Raw genomic sequence first — 22,844 nt, 5'->3', positions numbered from 1 at the left:
GGCTCACTCTAGTATTTGTCGGGATGGTTCGTGCAGCCCAGAACAGGGGCCGACACCACCTTCGGTTTTCCATCTCTGAGTCATTCGACTTCTCCTTTGGAAGGTGTCCCACCCACCTCTCTCACCTGCCTTTCCCTCATCCTCCTTTCCTACTTCCTTCCAAAGAGGCAGAACTTGAGTTGAAAAGTGGATTGAGTGTCTATAATGTACCAGGCAGCAAGCCAGGTGCAGGGGGGAGAGAAATAACCCAAGTCCTCATAAGCTCACAGACCAGGGAAGGGACAGACACTGGGGGGTCACGCCTGTACTCCTAGCACTTTGGGAGGCCAAGGCAGGTGGATCACTTGAGGTCAGGAGTTTGAGACCGGCCTGGCCAATATGGTAAAACCCCATCTGTATTAAAAATAAAAAAATTAGCTGGGGGTGGTGGCTCGCACCTGTGGTCCCAGCTACTCGGGAGGCTGAGGCATGAGAATTTCTTGAGCCCAGGAGGCAGAGGTTTCGGTGAGCTGAGATTGCGCCACGGCACTCCAGCCTGGGTGACAGTGATACTCCATCTCAAAAAACAAAACAAAACAAGAATTCTGTGGAGGGGTGAGTTCAACATCACTTGCACCCACGAGAGGCGGATATTAAATCAAATCAAGGCCCCCAAACAAAAAAAGCAGCAGCTCCATCCCCCACTGGGTCCCATCTCAGGGGGGCATTGTGACATTGAGGTGGAGAACAGGTCCTACAGCCATAGCAGACTGGGCCACCTCACCCGGGTCACCTCACTTCTCTGTGCCTCACTATTTCCATCTGTCCAATGGGACTACTGAAGTACCTGCTTCGTTCATTTCATCAGATTGTTAGCAGTGCTATCAAATGCAATGGCCCGTGTGGAGAGGATCAATTAAAACTAATTAGTAGTAATCATAGCAATAGTTATAATAGTAGTTAATAAAATAGTAATTAATTACTATTAATTTATCATTACTAATGATAAACATGATGACAGGGAGCTGATTCTGCTCATCCAAGTCACACTCTGCTCACCATTCTCATCCTCCAGCATCAGGAGTGAGGGTGTTGGGTACCTAACACTGATGGAGCCCAGGAGGACAATTCTTTCCCCTCAAATGAAACATGTGCCATCAATAATGGATCAGACAGCAAAAATCAAATGTTAAGGATGGCTGAGACCCTTGAAATTCAGAAGGAATTTGGATGGATAGTCAGCAGTTACCCAAATAGGGTTATCTGTTCGCATCTAACTACTGGCTATTTTGTGTGCTTTTATACAGTTAAGGATGGGAAAAGCTCATTTCTGAGCTTTCAGAAATTTGGGAAAACAGAGTGGTTGTCTACTTAAGACCGAGGAAAGGGCCAAGTCACAGAGAAGATGTAGTGAAGAAATACACAAGCCCACACACCTATTCTCCAAGAATGTTCCAGGCATTCCCAAATGGGTTCCATTACCAGCTCAAGCCACAAGCATGAGAATGAGGAGTGATACCGAGTGTAGCTCTCGAAGCAGCCATCCCACGGCTCCCCATGCAGGTGGAAGAAGGGACGTTTCCCTCCTGTCATCCAGGTTTTCAGCTCTCCTTCCAGGATAAGCGAAAGCAAGCTGATAGAAACCAAGTGTGGGCTCGTAAGCAGGTCACCCTTATTTGCAAGGGCATGCTCTGAGCTGCCACGGCTTGTTTGCTGATGCCAGACAGTCCTCTTACAGAGAACTGCCTTTATAATCCAAGACAAAATGAAGGACAATTACTTTCGGAGAGAGAATACCAAGATGCAAGTGGCTGATATCAGATACCTTTAAGCAGTGCAAACCAAGAAACAGTAGAGACTCAGGAATCTGAAGCAGGGAGGGAGGACCTGAGAGCGGGAAAAGACGATAGAGAATTCTATGTAGAGACAGAAAATCTGGATTCAGGGCTCCATGGCTACTGTTTCCCGGCCGTGCAACCCTCCTCAAGTTACTTCATCTTTCAGGATCTTGATTTCCTCACCCATAAAACTGAGGAAATGTTTGAGAAATCCATTGGGAAGGTAAACTAAAGCAGTGACTGTAAAAGGCGCGGTGTAAACTGTAACCGCCCATGCACAGGCTGCTCTGTGACTTTGGAATTTTGCCGAGGTCCCCAAGGGCTAGACCAATGGCTTTCATTTGCCTTCACTCTGGGATGAATTTTTTAAAAATTACTGGGTGCTCAGCTTGAAATCTGTGCTGCTGGGATGAAAACCTAAACACCATACAACTGCTATTGTCTTCCAGTGGTGTTTCCAAATGCCAGAATAACCTGACCAGTGGGACTTCAACCCTGGTCAGGCCCTCTGCATCACTTCCCAAGACCAAAAATGCTTTCCCTCCTTGAATGAATAGCCTGGAGGTTGCTCCAGTGGCTCCCTGGGGGACTCACAGTCCGAGAAGGAGTATAGGTTTGAGCAGGGCAGCATGGTGCAGGCCTAGACTCCCAAGGCCACCCCACATCTCAGCACATCTGTGCCTCAGCCTACTCACCTGTGCAATGAGGGCAATAATACTCACCTCCCCACTGTTGAGAGGCTGAGATAATTCGTGCAAAGCTCTGGGACTGTGCCTGGACTGTGCAGCTTAGGCACTCCGTGGCGGCTGACTTGTTTTATTATTATCAATCACTATTATTCTTATCCTCATATAACTTTAATTGTTATTTTGTGATGGCTCTGATGACAGAGATGGTTGTTTTTGGAGGCAACCCCAAAGGGCTGCAGGCATGGCAAGCAAGGCATTTCCACAAGTGCATCCACACCCACCCCCTCTCCCAGCCACAGCTGTCTCCCACCTGGCACACGCTGACAGCCTTGGGCATGCCAGGCCGATGGGACTCATGTGCTGCAGGCACGTGACAGAGCTGGACGCCACAGCTACTGGGCGGGTACTCTCTGCCAGCCCCTGGTGGCTGTGACTCACCTCCTATGGCTGGCAGAGGTGGGAGAACAACCTCAGAACTCAATGCAAGAAGCGGGCAAACTGAGCAGGGCTGGGGTCGGGTGGGGACCTGGGTGGGCCCTTGGAGGTGGCTCGAAAGGGCTTGTTTTGGGCATTGGGGGTGGGGTGCAATTGGGTCCATGTAGGTGTCCGGCAGCTGGGGCTAGATGCTCTCTGAGCCAGTGGGTCTATTCCAGGGACTTGGTCTGGGCCATGTCCCAGATCTAAGGGCTCAGAGGAAGTGCAGGGCAAAGGAATTCTGAGGTGGTGGCAGTTGGTGGCCAGAGTGGCAGGTAGTGGGGCTTTGAGTCCGTAGTTATTTGACTCAGGGCTTCTGCAGCCACTGGTCGGAGTGCAGCTGAGCTGGGGAGAGTGTGGAGGTGGGCAAAGATTAGGCTGGATGTCAAGACAGGATTGCAGCCCAGTGGGAGAACAGGGAATGAATCAGAGCCCCGAGGCAGAGGCCAGCTTCCATGGACCGAGGAAACTCACTGTGGCTGGAGACATGGTGCACTCTGGCCAGAAAAGAAGGCCAAAGCCACCAGCCACACACCTGCTGCTGCACCTGACTCAGTGGCTGAGTTGGACACCTGGGTCAGGGTCTGCTAAGGCTGGAGTGATGGTCCCCAAGGGCCAGCACAGCCAAAGTTACCAATGTTGGGCTGAAGGTGACATGCCTGGGGGATCCTGAAACTATGCAACATGTTCCTGTGGGAGAGGCAGATGATTGGGAGTGACAAGCCACAGACTGAAAGAAAAGCAGAATCACAAGGGGATGCTGCGTGGTGAGAATTTAAAAGAGTCAGAGTGTCAGGAAGACTCAGTGCTGTCTGGGTAGTCAGGAAGGCTTCCTGGAGAAGGTGGCCATAGAACGGGAGGAACCCAGAGTTTCTACATCACCTTCCCCTGCAAGAGGCACTCAAATCCACCTGTGTCCTCCCATCCCCCCACCACCATGTCTAGAGGCAGTGAAGGAGCAGGGAGCCACCCACTCAGCATCGCCGTGGATGGGGACACCTGCCTTACAGAGCCTCGCTCACGTCCCCATATCCCAGGGTCTGCGTCTGCACGGACAGCAAATGCTGCTTCACTTGGGCCCTGCTCCAGGAGCTGGGGACGGCAGGGACAGCCAGGTTCTGTGCTCAGGGAGCTGATACTCGAACAGCCAAAGACCAGCAGTGCAGATGTGGGCAAGCAGTGCAGATGTGGGTCATTTCAGGGCAGGGAAATGCTGTGGATTTTGAGTTGAGCAGACCGGGTTTGAACACCAGCTCTGCTCCCAGTTACCTCATCCCTGGAAAGCTAGTGCACCTCCCGAAGACTCTTTTTACTCATCTGCAGAATTTGGAAAAAACCATCCACTTCCTGAGATATTTGGAAAGAAAAGAGAGGAACCCAGTCCCGCAGAGTTTTGCAAGTGGGGAATGTACCAGCCCGCAGCATCCAAGGTGGTGCTCAGCAAGCAGGTTACACCTGGAGAGAGTGGGGTTCAGGGAGGCCTCGGATGGGAGCCTTGACGTGATGCCGCCAGAACTTTCCATTTGCCCTTGCCTTTGCTCCAATGTGTGTGCTGGCTCTGCTCTCGCTCTCTCTGCAAGCTGGCTTCCTCCATCACGAGCTGGGCTTCCACCAGGGCAGCAACACTGCAAAGAGTGATAGGAGATGGAGGTTACTGCAGGGATTAGGTCCCCCAATGGTAGGAGCTGGGGAGAGGTCTGTGGAAGGCTGTCATCCCGGGTCTGGTGGTCAGCCCAGAATCTCTGCAGGTCAGCCAGGTGGGCAGGGAGAAGAAAACCTGGGTATGAGATGGGGCAGAGTGAGGCCTGGTCAAAGCCTGAAGGCTCTCACTCCAGCCTGGCTGACACAGGGACCCGAGGAAGGGGCCGGTGCTCCTCACCTGACCTGAGACCTGGAGAACTAGAGGAGGAGGCCTGGTGAGGGCTGGAGGAGCCTTTGGCATGGATGCTTTTCACAACCACCAGGTGCACCAGCAGGTGAAGGGGAGCAGCGCCTAGCACCCCACACCAACCTCAGAGCGTTCCTGCTTGACTTCTGCCTTCCAAACCAGAAGTACCTTTCTCTTGTAGCCAGCTGTTATCTGGAACTACAGAGGGTGAGAATTCTTAGCTACGCTGACACGCCTGGCTGGAACTATCACCCCCAACAGCTTCCAAAGCTTGTACCTTACAGTTTCTGTTCCCAAGACCTATTGCCTTTGCACTCTCTGACCGCAGGTCCTAATTCCAAGGCTCAGACCATCCCCACCTGGTTCAGGTGCCCCTGTTTAGGTCAAACACTTCAGGACACAGGGGTCAGGGCAGAACAGGTGAGAAAATGACAGCTCCCACAGGCAGGCACCTAGGGAGGGGCAGTTTCTATAGGAAGGGCAGGAAGGAAAAACTATGTGTCACCGTAGCTATTGCACACACACGCGTTAAGCTAGTAAAATAGGGATAACACGGGGGAGGAAAAAGCCTCAGGGGAGGAGCAATGAACTTGCTGACCATAATGTCAATGAAATTGCCCTTTGGGGGTACAACACATGGCTCTCTGCGTCCCAGAAGCCAAGGACCACACATAACTCCACAGCTCTCAGCATAAATGTGTGTGAGTGTCCCTTCCTCACTCCATCACAGGCATCAGAGGGTGGGACCATGTGTAGCAGAGCCTTGCACCCAGGCACTGCCTGTCACAGCAGGAAGCACAGTGGAGAGTTTCAAATGTGTGTTTTGGAGGCTTTTTGCGAGCAGCATATTCTCGCTACTCACCTCTGTCTCCCAAAGCAAGCATGGCGGCTTTCCTGGGTTCTTCCCTACAAGAGGTACCTCCTACATTTCTGGTTAGCCCTCTCTATAACTTCGCTCGCCTTATTCATTTGCAAACATGGGTTTGGCACCAACTGTGCACCAGCATAGTCTCTTCCCTTAGGACTGACACTGGAGTCGAGGGAGTGATACTGATCACCATCGTTCCAGTGTGTCTGCAGATCTGGACACTTGACACCTGGGGATGCCTGCACCCCATACTTTCACACATATTGGGCTGATATGTTTTAAAACTTCTCTCCACATCCCCTTTTCCAGTACTGGAAGCGTTTGCTGTTTTTTCTCCTGGGGATGAATGATTTCCCAGACTTAAGAAGAAGGCCCAGTGCCTGGGTCTGTGGGTTCTGTTCTGGAGTGGAGCCTGCTCAGTTTCAGATGAAGAAACTGGTTTCTGGTGCTGCTGTTTTGCTTCTTGCCATGTTCGGTCCCCTCAAATGCCAGCCAGACATCCGGCACGGGGCCGGTGAGGACTCTCTGCCAGGCACCTGGGAGTCTCCCTAATTATCCAGTGATCCTCCCAGCTTGTGACACCTCCAGTCTCCCAGAGATAGTTCAGGCTGAAAGGCTGCATTGGAATGTGTGGGGAAGAAATGGCCCTTTGAATGTGTTCAAAGCCTCTGCGGCCTCTGGCTGGGGAAAGTCAAGGGCAGTTGTGCTCAGCAAACTTCCTGGCGAGCCTGGCGAACCCTCACAGGGAAATGGGAAAATACTGGCAAGAGAGAACTTTGTCATTGTTCCCTGCATTTAAGCAGGAGGGAAAAGAAAGCAGCATGAAAGCATGTCTCTGGCAAGCATATCAAATTAAATGTCAAAAATATCCCAATGCTCATAACTCACCAGTGGCCGATGTCTGAAGTTACAGCTTCATGCATTTATCACAGACAGCACTTTGAAAGGGAAAGGTCACGAGTTTTAATGTCAGAGCAGCTTGGCTTTGAATCCTGGCTATATTCCTGATTAGCTGAATGTGTCTGGATAGTATGTTTAACCTCTTCACACATCAGTTTTTTTCTGTAAAATGGACTTCGTACACCCCACAGGAGACCACCATGAAGAATGTGAACATCAAGTTAGGGCTTAGAAGCCTTATTTGCTAACAATACCAAAATAGACATTCTAGGTTTATCGTGAGGGTTAATGAGATTATTTAAACAGATTTTTGTGGTTTTGTTCTTAGCTATATCCCTTGAACCTTGAACCTTGCACATAAAAGGCACTCAATAATTTGTTGAACAAATTAGCAAACAAACATATGAATGAAGAGGTGTTATTTCCCTCTCTAAAATCCTTTGCCTGTGACAGAAAATCCAAGTTTGCTAAACAGCAGCAGTGAAAAAACGTTGTGATTGTAATGGAACGTCTACCACTCCCCAAGTCCTCAGTCCACCCACCTGTTCAGCCTCTCCTACCTTTGCATTAGGGAAGGGCCAACATTCTTAGCCTTTTCCACCCCAAACAAGCCCTTCTTGTCTTTACACATTATGGGCCTTGGGTCTGTAATACCTGCTTCTTGTCCACCTGGGAAATTCTGACTCAGCTTCAAAGTCTAGTTTACATGTCACTTTTTCCGTGAGGACAGGGTGATGGTGCTGGCAGTGGTGGTAATATTAGTTCTGGTGGTGATGGTGTGGCGGTGGTGAGAGTGGTGGTGGTTGTAAAGGTGATAATAGTTCTGGTGGTGTTGGTGGTGGTGAGAGTGGTGGTGGTTGTAATGGTGATATTAATAATTGATAATATAATTCTGTATTAGTGATAGTAGTGGTATTGGTAGTGGTGAGAAATGGAGTGGTAATTACAATAGTGATAATAGATTTTGATGGTGATAGTAATTACTGATTGTGGTAGTAATATGAAAAGTGGTAGTGATAGATTGCTACTCATGTAAAATGATGGTAAGAATATCGTTATGATAGTGATGGTGATGATGATGAGAATAGTGGTGAAATTGTTGATGATGATGGTGATGATGGCATAGTAGTGACGATGATGAAAGGTAGTATGGTAGTGATTAGATAATAGTTGTTGTGGTGATGGTGATGTTGATAGGTGTGGTGTTGATGAGTGGTAGGCGTGGTAGTGGTGGTGGTGGTGATTATGAAATGGCAGATTTATTTGTAGTGACTGGTGATGTTGATGGAGTTGGTGGTGATGGTGGTGGTGATGGTGGTAGTGATGGTATTGAGGAACACCTCTCTGACTTGAACCTCTGATCAGGTGATGGTTGTGTTGATGGAGGTGGTGATGATGGTAGTGGTGGTGGTGATGGTGATAATTGGGGTGGTGATGGTGGTGATTATAGTTATGGTGGTTACAGTGGTGGTGATGGAAAGGATGATGATGGTGGTGATGGAGGTAGTGGTGGTGATGGTGATGATGGAGCTGGAGGTGGTGATCATAGAGATGATGGTGGTGATGGAAGTGATGGTGGTGATGGAGGTGGTGGTGGTGCTGGTGTGGTGATAATAGTTGTGGTGATGGAGATGGCAGTGATGGTGGTGATCAAGGTGGTGGTAATGGTGGTGATGGAGGTGCTAGTGATGGTGATGATGGAGGATGGTTATGGTAATGATGGAGACGATGGTGGTGATTGAGGTGGTAGTGATGGAGGTGGTGGTGGTGGTGGTATTGACTGGCAACTGGGGCGGTGGTAGTGATGGTGGTGATTATAGTTATGCGGATGACAGTGGTGCTGCTGGAGGATGCCCAGTGCGTGCGCCACGCACATTTTGGTGCGTGCTGGCCAGCGACACGAAAGCCGCGCGGTTTTGCTGACAGGCAAGCGTGCCGTGGTTACGCGCACACTGGAAACGCAACCCCAACTCAACAACACAAACACACCACGGACCAAACAATTACCAAACTGGCCTTAAACCAAATGTCCCAGGTGCCATTGGTCAGTCAACTCCAAAACACATCTAACCTTCAGGACTTCCAGCTTTGAACTCTTCTTGGTCGTCTATTCTATTCCTGAGTGAGAAAAAAGGCTTTGAAGGTCACCTTTGATAGACAAAGATATATCAGGAGGAGATAACAGGTCATTCTGACAGTAAGACAGGGAATAGAAAATTGCTCTAGATGGCTGCTCTAGATGGAATCTCTTCTCTTGGCCTGCCTCTCCAATTCATTAATTCATTCCTCCATGTACGGGTTCTTACCGACTGCCCTCTCTGCACCTGGCACTGTGGCAGGTGCTGAGGACACAAGCCTAACCCAAGTTCCCCCAAGCTGCCACACGTGCAGGCCTCTCCTGGGGGAAGTGCAATGGCCTCACCTCCTCCACCTGGAATCCAGTGGGAGAAATGTCTGTGATTCATCTATGGCTTCACTGTGCCAGTTGGCTGATCTAGATAATTAGGTCCCTGCTGTGGTTTAAATATTCATTCCCTCTGAAACTCATGTTGAAACAATCCCTAATGTAACAGTGTTAAGAGTCGGGGCCTTTAAGAGGTGATTGGGTTATGAGGGCTCTGCCCTCATGAATGGATTTGTCCATTCACGGATTAATGAATTAATGGGTTATTACAGGAGTGGGCTTTTTAATAGAAGTCAGTTTGGTTTTCAGTGTACCCCTCTCGCCCTGTGATGTCTTCTGCCAAGTTGTGACGCAGGAAGAGGCCCTCACAAGAAGCTGATCGGATGCGGCTACCTGATCTTGGACTTCCCAGCCCCTGGCTGTAAGAAAGAAATCTTTTTTATTTTTAAATTACCTTCTCAGGTATCCTGAATAGCAGCAGAAAATGGACTAAGACAGTCTCCAAACCCAGAAATTTAATAAAAGAAAAAAAAAAACATGCACATAATTCCTCAATGGAACTGTTAATCTAGTAAAAGATTAAGTGACAGTCCAGAGGGCCCACAGTCTCCAGAATCTCTGGTGTGTGAGGCTTAGGCCTGGGAGGCAACCATTATCTTTCCCTAGTTGCAAGGAGGTGAGAGGGTAGGGAGAAGTAGGCAGGTGTAACTCGGGGGAGTACCAGCAGGCAGAAGCCCCTCTAGGACCTGAAATGCCACCCGACATGAGATCCAACCCCATTGCTCCCGCCCAGGGAGACCCACTGGAGACAGGTGGCATTGAGCCTGGCCACATCATCTCCAGGTTGGTAGTGCCACCTCCGATGGCCTTCCCCATTATTCCATCTCTAACCAGAAGGATAAAATGTGCCAGCAGCTCTATCTCCCACCCTGGAAGGACAGCAATGACCATCAGGGGTTTTCTTAGAAGATGAAAGCTCTGCTTTGTCTCTGGGTGACTGTGGTAGAAGACAGAGTTTTCTGTCACCTTGTGGGTGACTTGTGATCCTGTTTCCTTAATGTCCTTCCCAGTGGTTTCTAAAGAGACGCCGTATGCCAAAATTCTCTTGAACTCTGCATCTCTTTTCTTTAAATGGGACTTTGATTCTAGAACAGTTGCATAACATGATGTTCTGCAGAAGCCCAGCCTCCCATCTGCATGCCCTGCCTTGGGCTGCCCTGTTCCAGTTTCCTAAGCAGACCCTGTTTTACTCTGCTTCCCTGCTGTGTCTTAAAAGAGAATGCAATGGCCTTGCTGGGAAAGAGCTTCTTTTCTCACAAAGTCTGTCCTTAGATAGGCTGTCTGCGGCCCATCATCCAGGACCCACTCTATGTGGATCTGTGGGCCTCCACCTACCTTTCCAGGAACGTCCACACTGCAGCTAAGCTTTGCACATCCCTTCTCATAAATATCAAGAGGCGGCTCTCCACCCCAGGGCTGCCTCCATTCCAGCTTTCTATATCCACACAAAACAAACTCTTCTACTCAAACTCCACCACCTCACAAAAGCCTCCCTGGATTTTTTTCAGAGTTAGAAGAGGCCACACCCTTCTCTCTTTCCCACAGTGCTTGTCCTGTGTGCTTCCTGTGATAAGGACCACAGGCTGTTTGTGGACTCATTATTTGTTCTCTATCCTGGTTTCAGTCCATGACCCTGTGGATCTGTGTGTCCAGCTTGGGTTTGGAAGGAGTGGAGATGAACCGCTTTCAGCAATGGGGAGTGTGGTTGGGCTGCCTGCTCCTTCAGGGTCTGCCCTTCCCGGGGCAGGCATCACCCAGGGGCTGAGCAAGATGAGAGTCAAAGTCCAGCCATTTGAGCCAAACAGGGAACTCAACTGAGCAGCACTCTCATGCTGAGGAGTGAGTAGGCCAAAACTTTGCAGGCTGGCCTTGCAGCTCAGCTTCTCCGCCTGCTCCACCCTTAGGTGGGGATCCCTGACAAACATCTCGTACCCCAAACACCATCCCAGCCTCTGCTTCCAGAGAGCCCAGCTGGCTATATGGGCTTTCTCCATTTATTCTTCCTTCCACGAATAACAATTAAGCACTGACTGTGTGCTGCATTGCACTGGGCAGTGGAGACCCAGCAGCAAACAATGTGGGATGCACAGACTAGAATGGTGAGAAAGGCTAGAACAAGCAATACTCACAGGCTAGAAGCGAGTAATGAATGATGATGGCAAATGTTACGGGAACAGACAGGGTGATTGGACAGAGAGTAACTTGGAGGCAACTTTCCGTGTTGCAGAAAAGTTTCTCTGAGGAGATGTTTGTTCTGAGTCCTGAAGGTTGAGGAGCCAGACATGGGAAGAACTCTTCTCCTGGCCCTGTATGCCCAGCTGCCACCTTGGTGCCTCCCCAAATGCCCTTAGCCCGAGTAGCCCCAGGTAGACTCCCCTGTCCCCAATCCTTACTACCACTCCTGTGCCTGGGTTTATGATCTTAGTGGATGCCACCCAGATCCTTGGTCATCACCCTAACCCCTCCCTCTCCCTCAGCACCAGGTCCTGATGCCACCTGTCCTTGAGGTGACCACACCTCCCAAGCTGATTGTGAGGGCCTGGTTTGGGCAGGCCCTCAGCACTGTCACCAGCTGTTGCAATACTCACCCGACAGGTGGCCCTTCTTCAGGTTCAGTGTCCTGTACCATACTCCACCCTCACCTGCTCACAGAACTAAGCACTCCAAGCTCTGGGATCGCATGTCCCCTGCAGCATCAGTGTGTTGCGAGGAGCACAGGCTGGTAGGCTAACACGACAGACACCTGTTCTGGAGGGTGGAAGTCCGAGAGCAAGGTGTGGGCAGGGCCGCGCTCCCTCTGAGACTCTGGGTAGAACCCTTCCTTGCCTCTTTCCAGCCTATGGTGGTGACGACAATGCCTGGTGCTCCTCAAATGGAAGCTGCATCTGTCCAATATCTGCTTCTGCCATCACGTGGCCGTATTCATGTCATCTCCCTCTGTGCACTTCTGTCTCTGTGTTCAAATGTCCCCTTTGGAAAGATAGCAGTCACAATGACTTCATTTTAACTTTACCTCTGTAAAGAATCTATTTCCAAATACGATCACATTCGGAGATGCTGGGGATTAGGAACTCAACCCCTCTTTTATTTGGAGGAGACACATCTCAGTTCCTAACACCTGTTATGCCTTCATCCTAGTCTCACTCACATGTTAGCATAATATTTTCTAAAAAGGCCACCTCCCCTCTCCTACCCCTATCCCAAAACCCAGTTCTGTTCTTTTCAATGTTTGATTTTGCAGCGCAACCATTTTTTCAAAGATAATTTTACATGGAGCCCCAGTAAAACAAGCACAAACAAAGCAGAGGTGCTCTCTGATTACAGGGCGGGCTGTGAAGGGTTGGAGGGAACACCCCACCCATCCTGCCATGGCACCTGACTGGCTGGCCTCTGAGGAAGCTGTGGGTCACCGTGTAGAAGCCCTGGCTGGAGTATGACCCCCCTGGAGCTGCTCCTAGGTCTGGAACCTGGGGAGTCCAGGCCACCCCCTCACTTTCTCAGGCCTCTGCCCGAATGCTAGCTTCAGAGATGTCTCCCATGATGACCTATGGTATGTAACAAATAGCACATAATCCCCTACCTCTACCCCCTGTTCCTGCCTTATTTTTCCCCCTAGCACTTATCACCATATTTGTTTATCTGCTTATTGTCTGTCTCCTCCGCGGACTAGAATGTAATCTCCCCAGGGAAAGATGTTTCCTTGCTGTTCTTCCAGGGCTTAGAACAGTGCTTGACTTGAGGTGGATGATCAAGAAATATTTGTTGGGAGGATGATTACACAAACTTTTTTTTTTTTTTTTTTTTTTTGAGATGGAGTCTCGTTTTGTCGCCCAGGCTGGAGTGCAGTGGCCGTGATCTGGGCTCACTGCAAGCTCTGCCTCCCAGGTTCACACCACTCTCCTGCCTCAGCCTCCCCTGTAGCTAGAACTACAGGCGCCTGCCACCGCGCCTGGCTAATTTTTGTATTTTTAGTAGAGACAGGGTTTCACTGTGTTAGCCAGGATGGTCTTGATCTCCTGACCTCGTGATCAGCCCGCCTCGGCCTCCCAAAGTGCTGGGATTACAGGCATGAGCCACCGTGCCCGGCCTCACAAACTTTTTCTTCAACAGCTTTATTGAGGAATAATTCACATTCTAAACCATGAAAGGGCACGATTCTGTGTATGTGTAGATACGCAATTTAGCATATTCATAAAGGTCTGTGAAACACAACAGATCATTGGCATGGTCTCTTTCTCTAGATGACACCAGGCAAAAGAATATTGTTGTTGCCAGCAGAACAGTGTGTTACACATACTCATTCATGGAAAAGAGAAAATCAGGGGTTTGAATGAGGAGACACACATGGACATGGAGTTTCCGTAGATATTATTTTTCTGCTTTTATTTTATGAGAAAATATAGATATTACACTAAGAAGCTGAGGAATGTGCATATACTGACCCCTTACGAACAGATATTAAAAGTTGATATTTCATAAAATACCGCAAGTTCACTGAATTTTAAAAATTAAGCAGTGATAGTTGATACCTATTGTTTTTGTTGGCTGATGACTCCCTTAATAGAAAACTTTCAATTTTCCATCCACTGGATCTTTACTATGGCAGCTGCTACCATGGTACAATGTATCCCCAACCTCTGTATGTGATTGATCTAAGTGATTGACTCGAGATGGGTCAATTAGCCTCCTTCTTGAGGAATTTGGACTCCAAGTTAAGGGATGCTTAGTGTGACTGCTCTCTGAAATGAAAGAGATATAAATTTGGAGCTCTTGATGGCTTCATCCTGCCATGTGGACTAAGAACGGGATAAAAATCAGTTGGTAGCAATAGAGAAAAACAAAACAATGAAAAAAGTATAAAAGGTTGTGAGAAGGAGAAGATGAAGGAAGAGGGCTGGATTGCATCACTATTCATTTGTTCTAGGAGACCCCCCCCTTGGGCCACAGTTGGCTTCTTACCATCCAAAGAAACTTACTTAAGGAAAGCATCAAACAAATGAAATATATGTAATTAAATTTGACAATAGTGAAGAGGATCATTTGCATCATGAAGTTTCCTGGAAGTTTTTTTCTCCTCTCTAAATTATTCCCTGTTTTCTGTGATCTCTCCAAGTCTCCATCTCAGGCTGCAAAGGAAAGGGCCTTTGGGAAAGGTGTTCTTCACCCAGGCACTCCCACTCCAAGCCCCTATGGCCCACAAGGCAAGACTTAGCTTAGCCAAAGCCACTCTGTTTCTGCTGCATCTCTCCATCCTGAGTTTCTACCTCCAACTGAAACATAAATCCTCCAGGGAAATATTGTTTCAGGCTGCCTGGTGGTAGTAGAGCTCCAGGGCCTCTGAGCCCTGACCTGGACATGATCAAACTTAAGCCATGACACTCTCCCTCCCTTCACCTTACTAGGATCTCTCTTTTCAGAATAGTCTCTGCTGCCTTGAGGTGGGTCCTCTCTTTTCCTTATGGGAGCTCCCCTGGGAAATATGGGGACTTTGTGAAAACTTAGAAAAGAACATCATACTGAATGGACAAAAGCTGGAAGCATTCCCTTTGAAAACCAGCACAAGACAAGGATGCCCTCTCTCACCACTCCTATTCAACATAGTATTGGAAGTCCTTGCCAGAGCAATCAGGCAAGAGAAAGAAATGGGAATAGGCATTCAAATAGGAAGAGAGGAAGTCAAACTATCCCTGTTTGCAGACCACATGATTCTATAACTAAAAAACCTCCTAGTCTTTGCCCAAAAGCTCCTTGATCTAAATAAATTACTTCAGCAAAGTTTCAGGATACAAAGTCAACATACAAAAATCAGTAGCATTCCTATAAACCAACATCATCCAATCTGAGAGCCAAATCAGGAATGCAGCCCTATTCACAATTGTCACAAAAGAAATAAAATACCTAGGAATATAGCTAACTAGGTAGGTAAACGATCTCTACAACAAGAATTACAAAAACTGCTCAAAGCAATCAGAGATGTCTCAAGCAAATGAAAAAACATTTCATGCTCATGGATAGGAGGAATCAATATGATTAAAATGGTCATACTGCCCAAAGCAATTTACAGATTCAGTGTTATTCCTATCAAGCTACAAATGAAATTATTCACAGAATTAGAAAAAAAAACTATTTTAAAATTTGTATGGAACCAAAAAGGGCTCAAATAGCCAAAGCATCCTAAGCAAAAAGAACAAATCTGGAGGCGTCACGTTACCTAACTTTAAACGATACTACAGTGCTACAGTAACCAAAACAGCATGGCATTTGATATGATTTGACTGTGTCCTCACCCAAATCTCATCTTGAATTATAGCTCCCATAATTCCCACATGTTTTTGGAGGGACCTGGTGGGAGATAATTGAATCGTGGGGGTGTTTTCCCCCATATTGTTCTCGTGGTAGTCAATAAGTCTCACGAGATCTGATGGTTTTATAAGTGGTTTCCCCTTTCACTTGGCTCTCATTCTCTCATTCTCCCCATGGCCATGTAAGACATAGCTTTTGCCTTCCACCATGATTGTGAGGCCTCCCCAGGCACATAGAACTGTGAGTCCATTAAACCTCTTTTCCTTTATAAATTACCAAGTCTCAGGTACGTCTTTATCAGCAGCATGAAAATGGACTAATACAGTAGTGGCACCAAAACAGCATGATGCTGGTATGAAAGCAGACACATAGACCAATGGAACAAAATATAGAGCCCAGAAATAATGCCACACACCTACGACTATCTGATCAGACAAAGCTGAAAAAAGTAAGTGATGGGGAAAGGATTTGCCACTTAATAAATGGTGCTGGGATAATTGACTAGCTATAAGCAGAAGATTGAAACTGGACCCCTACCTTATACCACATATAAAAATCAATGTAAGATGGATTAAAGACTTAAATGTAAAATGTAAAACCATAAAAACACTAGAAGACAATCTAGGAAATACAATTCTGGACACAGGACTTGGCAAAGATTTAATAAGAAAGACTCCAAAAGCAATTGCAACAAAAACAAACATGGACCAATAGGATCAAAGTAAACTAAAGAGCTTCTACACAGTTAAAGAAATTATCAACAAAGTAAACAGACAACCTACAGGACGGGAGAAACTATCTGCAAACTATGCATCCTACAATGGTCTAATACCCAGCATCTATAAGGAACTTAAACTTACAAGCAAAAAACAAACAACCCCATTAAAAAGTGGGCAAATGATGTGAACAGACACTTTTCAAAAGAAGACATACACATACATGTGGCCAACAAGCATATGAAAAAATACTGAATATCACTTATCATTATAAAAATGCAACTCAAAATCATAATGAGATACCATCTCACGTAAGTCAGAATGGCCATTCATGAAAAGTCAAAAAATAATAGACGCTGGTGAAATTGTGGAGAAAAGGGAATGCTTGTACACTGCTGGTGGGAGTGTAAATTAGTTCAGTCATTGTGGAAAGCAGTGTGGTGATTCCTCAAAGAACATAAAATGAAATTACCATTTGACCCAGCAATCCCATTATTGAATATATACCCAAAGGAATATAAATCATTCTGCCATAAAGGCACATGCATGTGAATGTTCATTGCAACACTGTTCACAATAGCAAAGACACGGAATCAACCTAAATGCCCAACAGTGGTAGACTAAATAAAGAAAATGTGGTACATATACACCATGGCATACTGGAATACTATGCAACTATAAAAAAGAACAATATCATGTCTTTTGCAGCAACCTGAAGCTGGAGGCCATTATCCTAAGCAAACTAAGGCAGGAACAGAAAACCAAATTCTGCGTGTTCTCACTTATAAGTGGGAGCTAAATAATGAGAACACGTGGATACTAGGAAAGGAACAACAGACACTGGGGCCGATTTGAGGATGAAGGGTGGAAGGAGGGAGAAGATCAGAAAGAATACCTATTAGGTACTATGCTTATTACCTGGGTGATGAAATCATCTGTACAACAAACCTCTGTGACACACAACTTACCTATATAACAAACCTTCACATGTACCCCTGAACCTAAAATAAAAATTAAAAATATTTTAAAAATAAAAATGCTAGTGATTCTTAACCTTAAAAAAAACTTAGAAAATTTAGTGATGAGGAGACTCTAATTCAGCATCAACCAGTAACTATCTTTGCATCCAAATCTACCCTCCCTGCCTATAGTTAACAATATGATATTGTGCACTTAAACATTTGTAAAGAGTATAGATGTCATATTAAATGTTCTTTTTAAAAAAATCTTAAAGGGACCCAAAGAAACTTTGGGACATGATGGACATGTTTATTACCTTGACTGTGGTGACAGTGTCACAAGATGCATATGTCCAAACTCATCAAATTATATAAATTAAGCATGTGCAGGGGTGTTTTGTAAAGCAATTACACCTCAATAAAGCTATTTTTAAAAAGAAAAAACTTTTCCACCCCCACTGAGGCACCTCAGGGAAAAGGTCTTTCCAAGATCCACCTAAACCAAGGTAAGACTGAGAGCATCAAGACTAGGGTATGATGTGAACCTCTGCCATAAATCTTCTTGACTTCATGAAGATAATAGTATTGGCCAAGTTGTTGAGAGCTATCTTTGTCTTTCCTCTCCTATTCTCCTATCCCAGGGTCTCAGGGACCCAAACTGCCATGAAAGGTGTGTCAGGCTGTTCTTGCATTACTATAAAGAAATACCTGAAACTGGGTAATTTATAAACAGAAGAAATTTAATTGGCTCACAGTTTTGCAGGCTGTACAAGCATGGCACCAGCATCTTCTGGACTTCTGGGGAGGCCTCAGGGGACTTACAGATGGGGAGCTGGCATACCATATGGTGAGAGTGGGAGTGAGAGAGAGAGAGTGGGAAGTTCTCACACTTTTAAACAACCAGATCTCATGAGAACTAGCTTGTCACAAAGGGGTTGGTGCTAAGACATTCATGAGGGATCTGCACTCATGGTCCAAACACCTCCCACCAGGCCTTACCTCCAGCACCAGGGATTACATTTCAACATAAATTTGGCAGGGACACAGATTCAAACCATATCAAAAGAGATCCTAGATGTAACATCCTCGACCAATCAGAGCTCAGACTTCTCACTGGAAACTCAGCAAATACAGGCCGTTCCCCCTTTGCACAGTTTCAATGTGAATGAATTTCACTTACATGATTTTGCTAAGTAACATCAGTCTTCCAACAACACAATTCAGATTTCAGTTGCTACAGTGTTCTACCTGTGAATAACTTCCCAAAGTACAAATTTATCCACTAGCTATTCAGTAAATAATGGAAGTGTATCACAATCAGTGGTCAGTCATGTCACTTCTTTCAATGTCTGTCAACCACTGGTTCATTTGCATCTGTTGTTCAGGTCAGGCACAGACAGCAAAGTGTGTAGGTATGTTGCCTCCCTATCTCCCAATTACAAACCCATGTGAGATTTCACAAAAATGGACAGTTGAAGGAAGGAACTGGCCAGCAAAGACAGAAATGCAGAAAAGCAGAAAAATGTGATAATACTAGAACTGAAATCTGAATAAAACAAAAATGGAGTTATGAAAAAGATAGCTGGTGATGAAAATGTTGACATTCACCATTAGAAAGGCTTTACAGATAATGCAGCCAGAGGAACTTGGTGAAGACCAGACTCTCAGAGATATTTCATGACATCAAAAGAACAAAAGATAAAATCTTAGAAGCCCATCTAAACTTAGAAAGGAGTAAGTTAAAGATCCTTGCTCTGGATCATGACGAATACAAGAAGACAAGCATTGCTCTGTTGTTGATAAGGTATTTTTTAACAAATAAATAAAACACTTTAATTCTCTATGTTTCCATGTTTTAAATTACAGTGTACTAAACAAATATTAGTTTTACTTTTTTTCATTTTCTATCCATTTATAGCCAACAGTAAGAGAATGTTGGCGTTTGACAAAATTAAAGAACAATTGTGATTTTTCCCATCAATTGTTAAGATCATGGTGCAGGATGTCACCTTGCATGGTCATGTTTACTGCCGGGTACTAGCCACCTGCAAGATGAGATAACCATATTATAACCCTTAGTCCATTGCTTGCCTCAGAATAATCCTGCTGAGGCTACTAGCTGCTCTCATTCTTATCTTCACAATGGTAGATTGAAAAACGTGGGATTATCTTCCTGGGGTATAAAACAAGGATCCAAGGAGACATCATATATGAATGACCATCATTAAGCCCCCAGATAAGGGGTTTCTCTTCAGATTATCCCATTTGGTTGAGCCCCTTAGAAATGGCTTTAATATCCTCCAATACCTTTTAAGTTGAAAAATACAGTATATGCTCAATTTGACCAATTAAAAAATATAAATTTTAGGGATGGCAACACAAAAACATAACCTTTTAGAAATGAACACAAAAGTCACACGTTTCATTTAGTTAATTATCCATATAATTAAAATTACATATTTTATCAAATAATGTTATTTAAAAGGTTTGCATATAGCAAAATCTAGGACTTTGAGTTACAGGGCTAGAACTATAAGAAATTAACACCTAATCTATGTAGCCTTCTGGTCTCCTTTTCTGAAGTTCTCTTATATGATCTCTATAAGCATCCCTGACTAGCACTGATGGAGTTGGTTTAAGGCTTATGTATCTTCCCTATTTAGAACTTTGCTGTTCAAAATAAACTATTTGAGAAAGAGTCCAAACTATGAGAATTTATTAGGATTCAAATATAAGGCAACCATTATCTTTCCCTAGTTGTAAGGAAGGTATATATATAGAAAGAAAGCTTTTCCCACAGGCCAACTCCAAATGCTGTGAATTGGGAGCTGTGAATAACTTCCCAAAGAGCAAACTTCTTCACTAGCTATTCAGTAAATAATAGAAGTGCATCATGATCAGTGGCCAATCATATTACTTCTTTCAATGTCTGTTGGCGATTGGTTCATTTGCATCTGTGGTTTGGGTCAGACACAGACAGTAAAGTGTGTAGGTATGTTGCTTCCTTGTCCTCCAATTACAAACCCCTGTGAAATTTCACAAAAATGAATAATTGAAGGAGGGAATTGGCCAGCAAAGACAGAAATGCAGCAAAGCAGCAAAATGTGATAATACTGGAGTTACCTTATTTAATTCTCATCCCCAAGTGGGTGATTTTTACCCCTTTTATGGAGAAGGACATTGAGGCTCAGAGGTTAAGCAACTTGCTTAAGGTCATGCCACTTATAAAACACAAAACCGAAATTCAAACTCAGGCTTCTCCTACTCTGCACTGTCTATATTCTCCACTGTCTCCTTTGAGGCTGCTCATGGAGCAGCTGTTTGTGTTACTGGTGGAGGGTCTTGAGTATGAGTTGTCCATGTTCTTGGTGTTTTAAACAAAGAATTGGACAAAATGCACAAACAAAGGAACAAAAGAATGAAGCACCAAAAGCACAGATTTACTGAAACAAAAGTACACTCCACAGAATGGGAACAGGCTCAAGCAAGCAGCGCAACAGTGCTGGTTACAGAATTTTCTGGGGTTTGAATACCCTCTAGAGGTTTCTGGTTGGTTACTTGGTTAACACCCCATGTAAATGAAGTAATGACCCACAACCAGTCTGATTAATTGCAGAAGGTGACCAATCAGACGCTGAAGTGAGGTTATAAAGTTACACTTTATGCAAAAATCTGATTGGTTGCAGGAGGGAACCAATCAAAGGCTGAAGTGGAGTTACAAAGCTATAGTGCTATGCAAATGAAGACTAGGCCTGTGGCCAGTCTGATTGGTTGTGAGAGAGGATCAATCAGAGATACTTTACATTTTTCAGAAAAAGAGCAGAGGAGGGATTGCAAAGGGAGTAGCCTCTGATTCTTTTGTTACTTATGCGTGGAAAGTTGGGGTTTTCATTTTGATTCAGTTCTAGGAAGTTAGTGCATACAAATTGGCCTTAGGTTCCCTGCCTCCAGACCCTATTCTCCTGCTGCATTTGCACGTATGATTTTTAAAGGATTTGCATTCTTTGCTACACTAGCAAAGATTAAAGGATTAAATTTTTTCCTAAGTCAGAGTAAAAAAATAGCTTCAGGTACCAAATTTTGAGCCACAGGCCTCTCCTCCTCACCCTGTGACTCAGCCCTGGGAAAGAACTGCTTTGCAAAGTAGGGTGGGCCTGTAGAGGGGATGTGGAGTGGTACCAAATTTTGAGCCACAGGCCTCTCCTCCTCACCCTGTGACTCAGCCCTGGGAAAGAACTGCTTTGCAAAGTAGGGTGGGCCTGTAGAGGGGATGTGGAGTGGGAAAGGCTTTGAAGGGCAAGGCCTGGGAAAACATGCTCAGTGGCACGCTGGGGAAGGGCAGTACTATTAATTTCCAAAGGGACCAGCATGCACTCCTAGCAGCATTTGACAATTCCACCTCTGGAAAGATCAGGGATCAGGAGCTTTGTGAGAGAAATGGAGAGGTGCATGTACTAAGTTTAATGACACAACTCAGCTAAATAGGAACACAAGGGAAGTACTTGTTTCTTTTATTTTGTTCGTGATACAACCTTCTATCCCAGTTCCTGATCTTTTTTCCAGAGCCTTCAAATAGACCAGTTTCAGTAACAGAAACAGATGCAAAGCAACCAGTGTGCTCCCAACAGTACTTAAGAGATGATAAAATTATAACATCATATAGGAAATCACAAAGTCCTCTGATAATGTTATCTAATTCAATCCCCCTCAATAACCCTGTGAGATGAACATTCACCCATTTCACAGTTGAGGAGAGTAAGATAGGTTAGACCATGCATTGAAAATCACACAGCCACAGTGAATAAATGTTGTAGCCAGCCATCAATCCAGATTCCCTGACTCTACCTATCCACACCCATTTTCCCACCACTTCCTGGAATGAAGGCTTTGCAAATACCAGATATAATAAACTGAATTATGAAGAATGAAGACAGCTGATCTAAGATGAAGTAGGCTCTACACATACACATTTACTCAGTAAACATTTAATTTAGTAACTACTTGTGCCATATCTGGGGTAAACTCTGGAACTGCAAAGATTAAAGAGACATATCTATGCCCTCAAGGATCTCCCAGGCTAGTACGACAGGCAGACTAGGAAACAACTGCCAATAGTAAGATAAGAGACCCACTGACTAGGCAAAGGATTTTGTTGTTAATTTGGAGATTCTATTTTTTAAACTTTTTGGAGTTTAATCAGCTTGCATTTATCAACAAATTGGCAACTGGTGTATTTTTATATTTTTAACCAACAAGTCATGTATCAGTCAGGAAAGATAAGACTATGCTGCAATAACAAATGGCCCCAAATTTCAGGGTCTTAAAGCAACAACAGTTCATTCTTGCTCATGCCACAGGTCAGTCACAGATTGGCTGCTGGTCCACATAATCTTCCCTCTGGAACCCAAAATCTTTCTCAAATATCACCAACTGTAGTGGCTAGTAGCAGTGGTGAGAAAAGCATGGTGAGCCATGCATGGCTCGTGAAGCCTACTTCCAGAAGTAATCACATCACTTCTGCACTTATTTCACTGTGCAAGGTCAATGTATAATCTTTTCCCAAGGAGGAGCAGCAAACACAACAGTCTACCCCAGGTTCAAATTCACTAAAACACTTTGCTTGCAAAAAATTTTTAGTAGATTAAAAGATTTCAAAACTTTTTTGCTTTTAAAAAATTCTGCCAAGCCCGAGGCTGTTTTTTTTTTTTTTTTTTTTTAAAGTCTTTTGAAAAATTTTACTTTCTAATTTCATAATAAAAGCCTATC

At 45.2% G+C, this 22,844-nt stretch overlaps 1 long non-coding RNA gene across 2 annotated transcripts in view; it reads right to left on the bottom strand.

Annotated features, from left to right (window-relative positions):
* Positions 1-518: 518 nt before the first annotated feature.
* Positions 519-22,844, bottom strand: part of LOC110743826 — a 38,350-nt gene continuing 16,024 nt past the window's right edge. The window contains exon 3 of one of the 2 annotated variants that reach the window (XR_002523488.2): positions 519-4,605. This is a non-coding gene — a long non-coding RNA (uncharacterized LOC110743826). Of the gene's footprint in view, positions 4,606-9,533; positions 12,071-22,844 lie in introns of those variants that run through there. The other variant, XR_002523489.2, reaches the window with a different exon arrangement.

This window comes from Papio anubis, chromosome 7, assembly GCF_008728515.1.
Source record: "Papio anubis isolate 15944 chromosome 7, Panubis1.0, whole genome shotgun sequence".
NCBI classification, from domain to species: Eukaryota; Metazoa; Chordata; class Mammalia; order Primates; family Cercopithecidae; genus Papio; species Papio anubis.
This window is presented reverse-complemented; position numbering and strand designations above follow the sequence as displayed.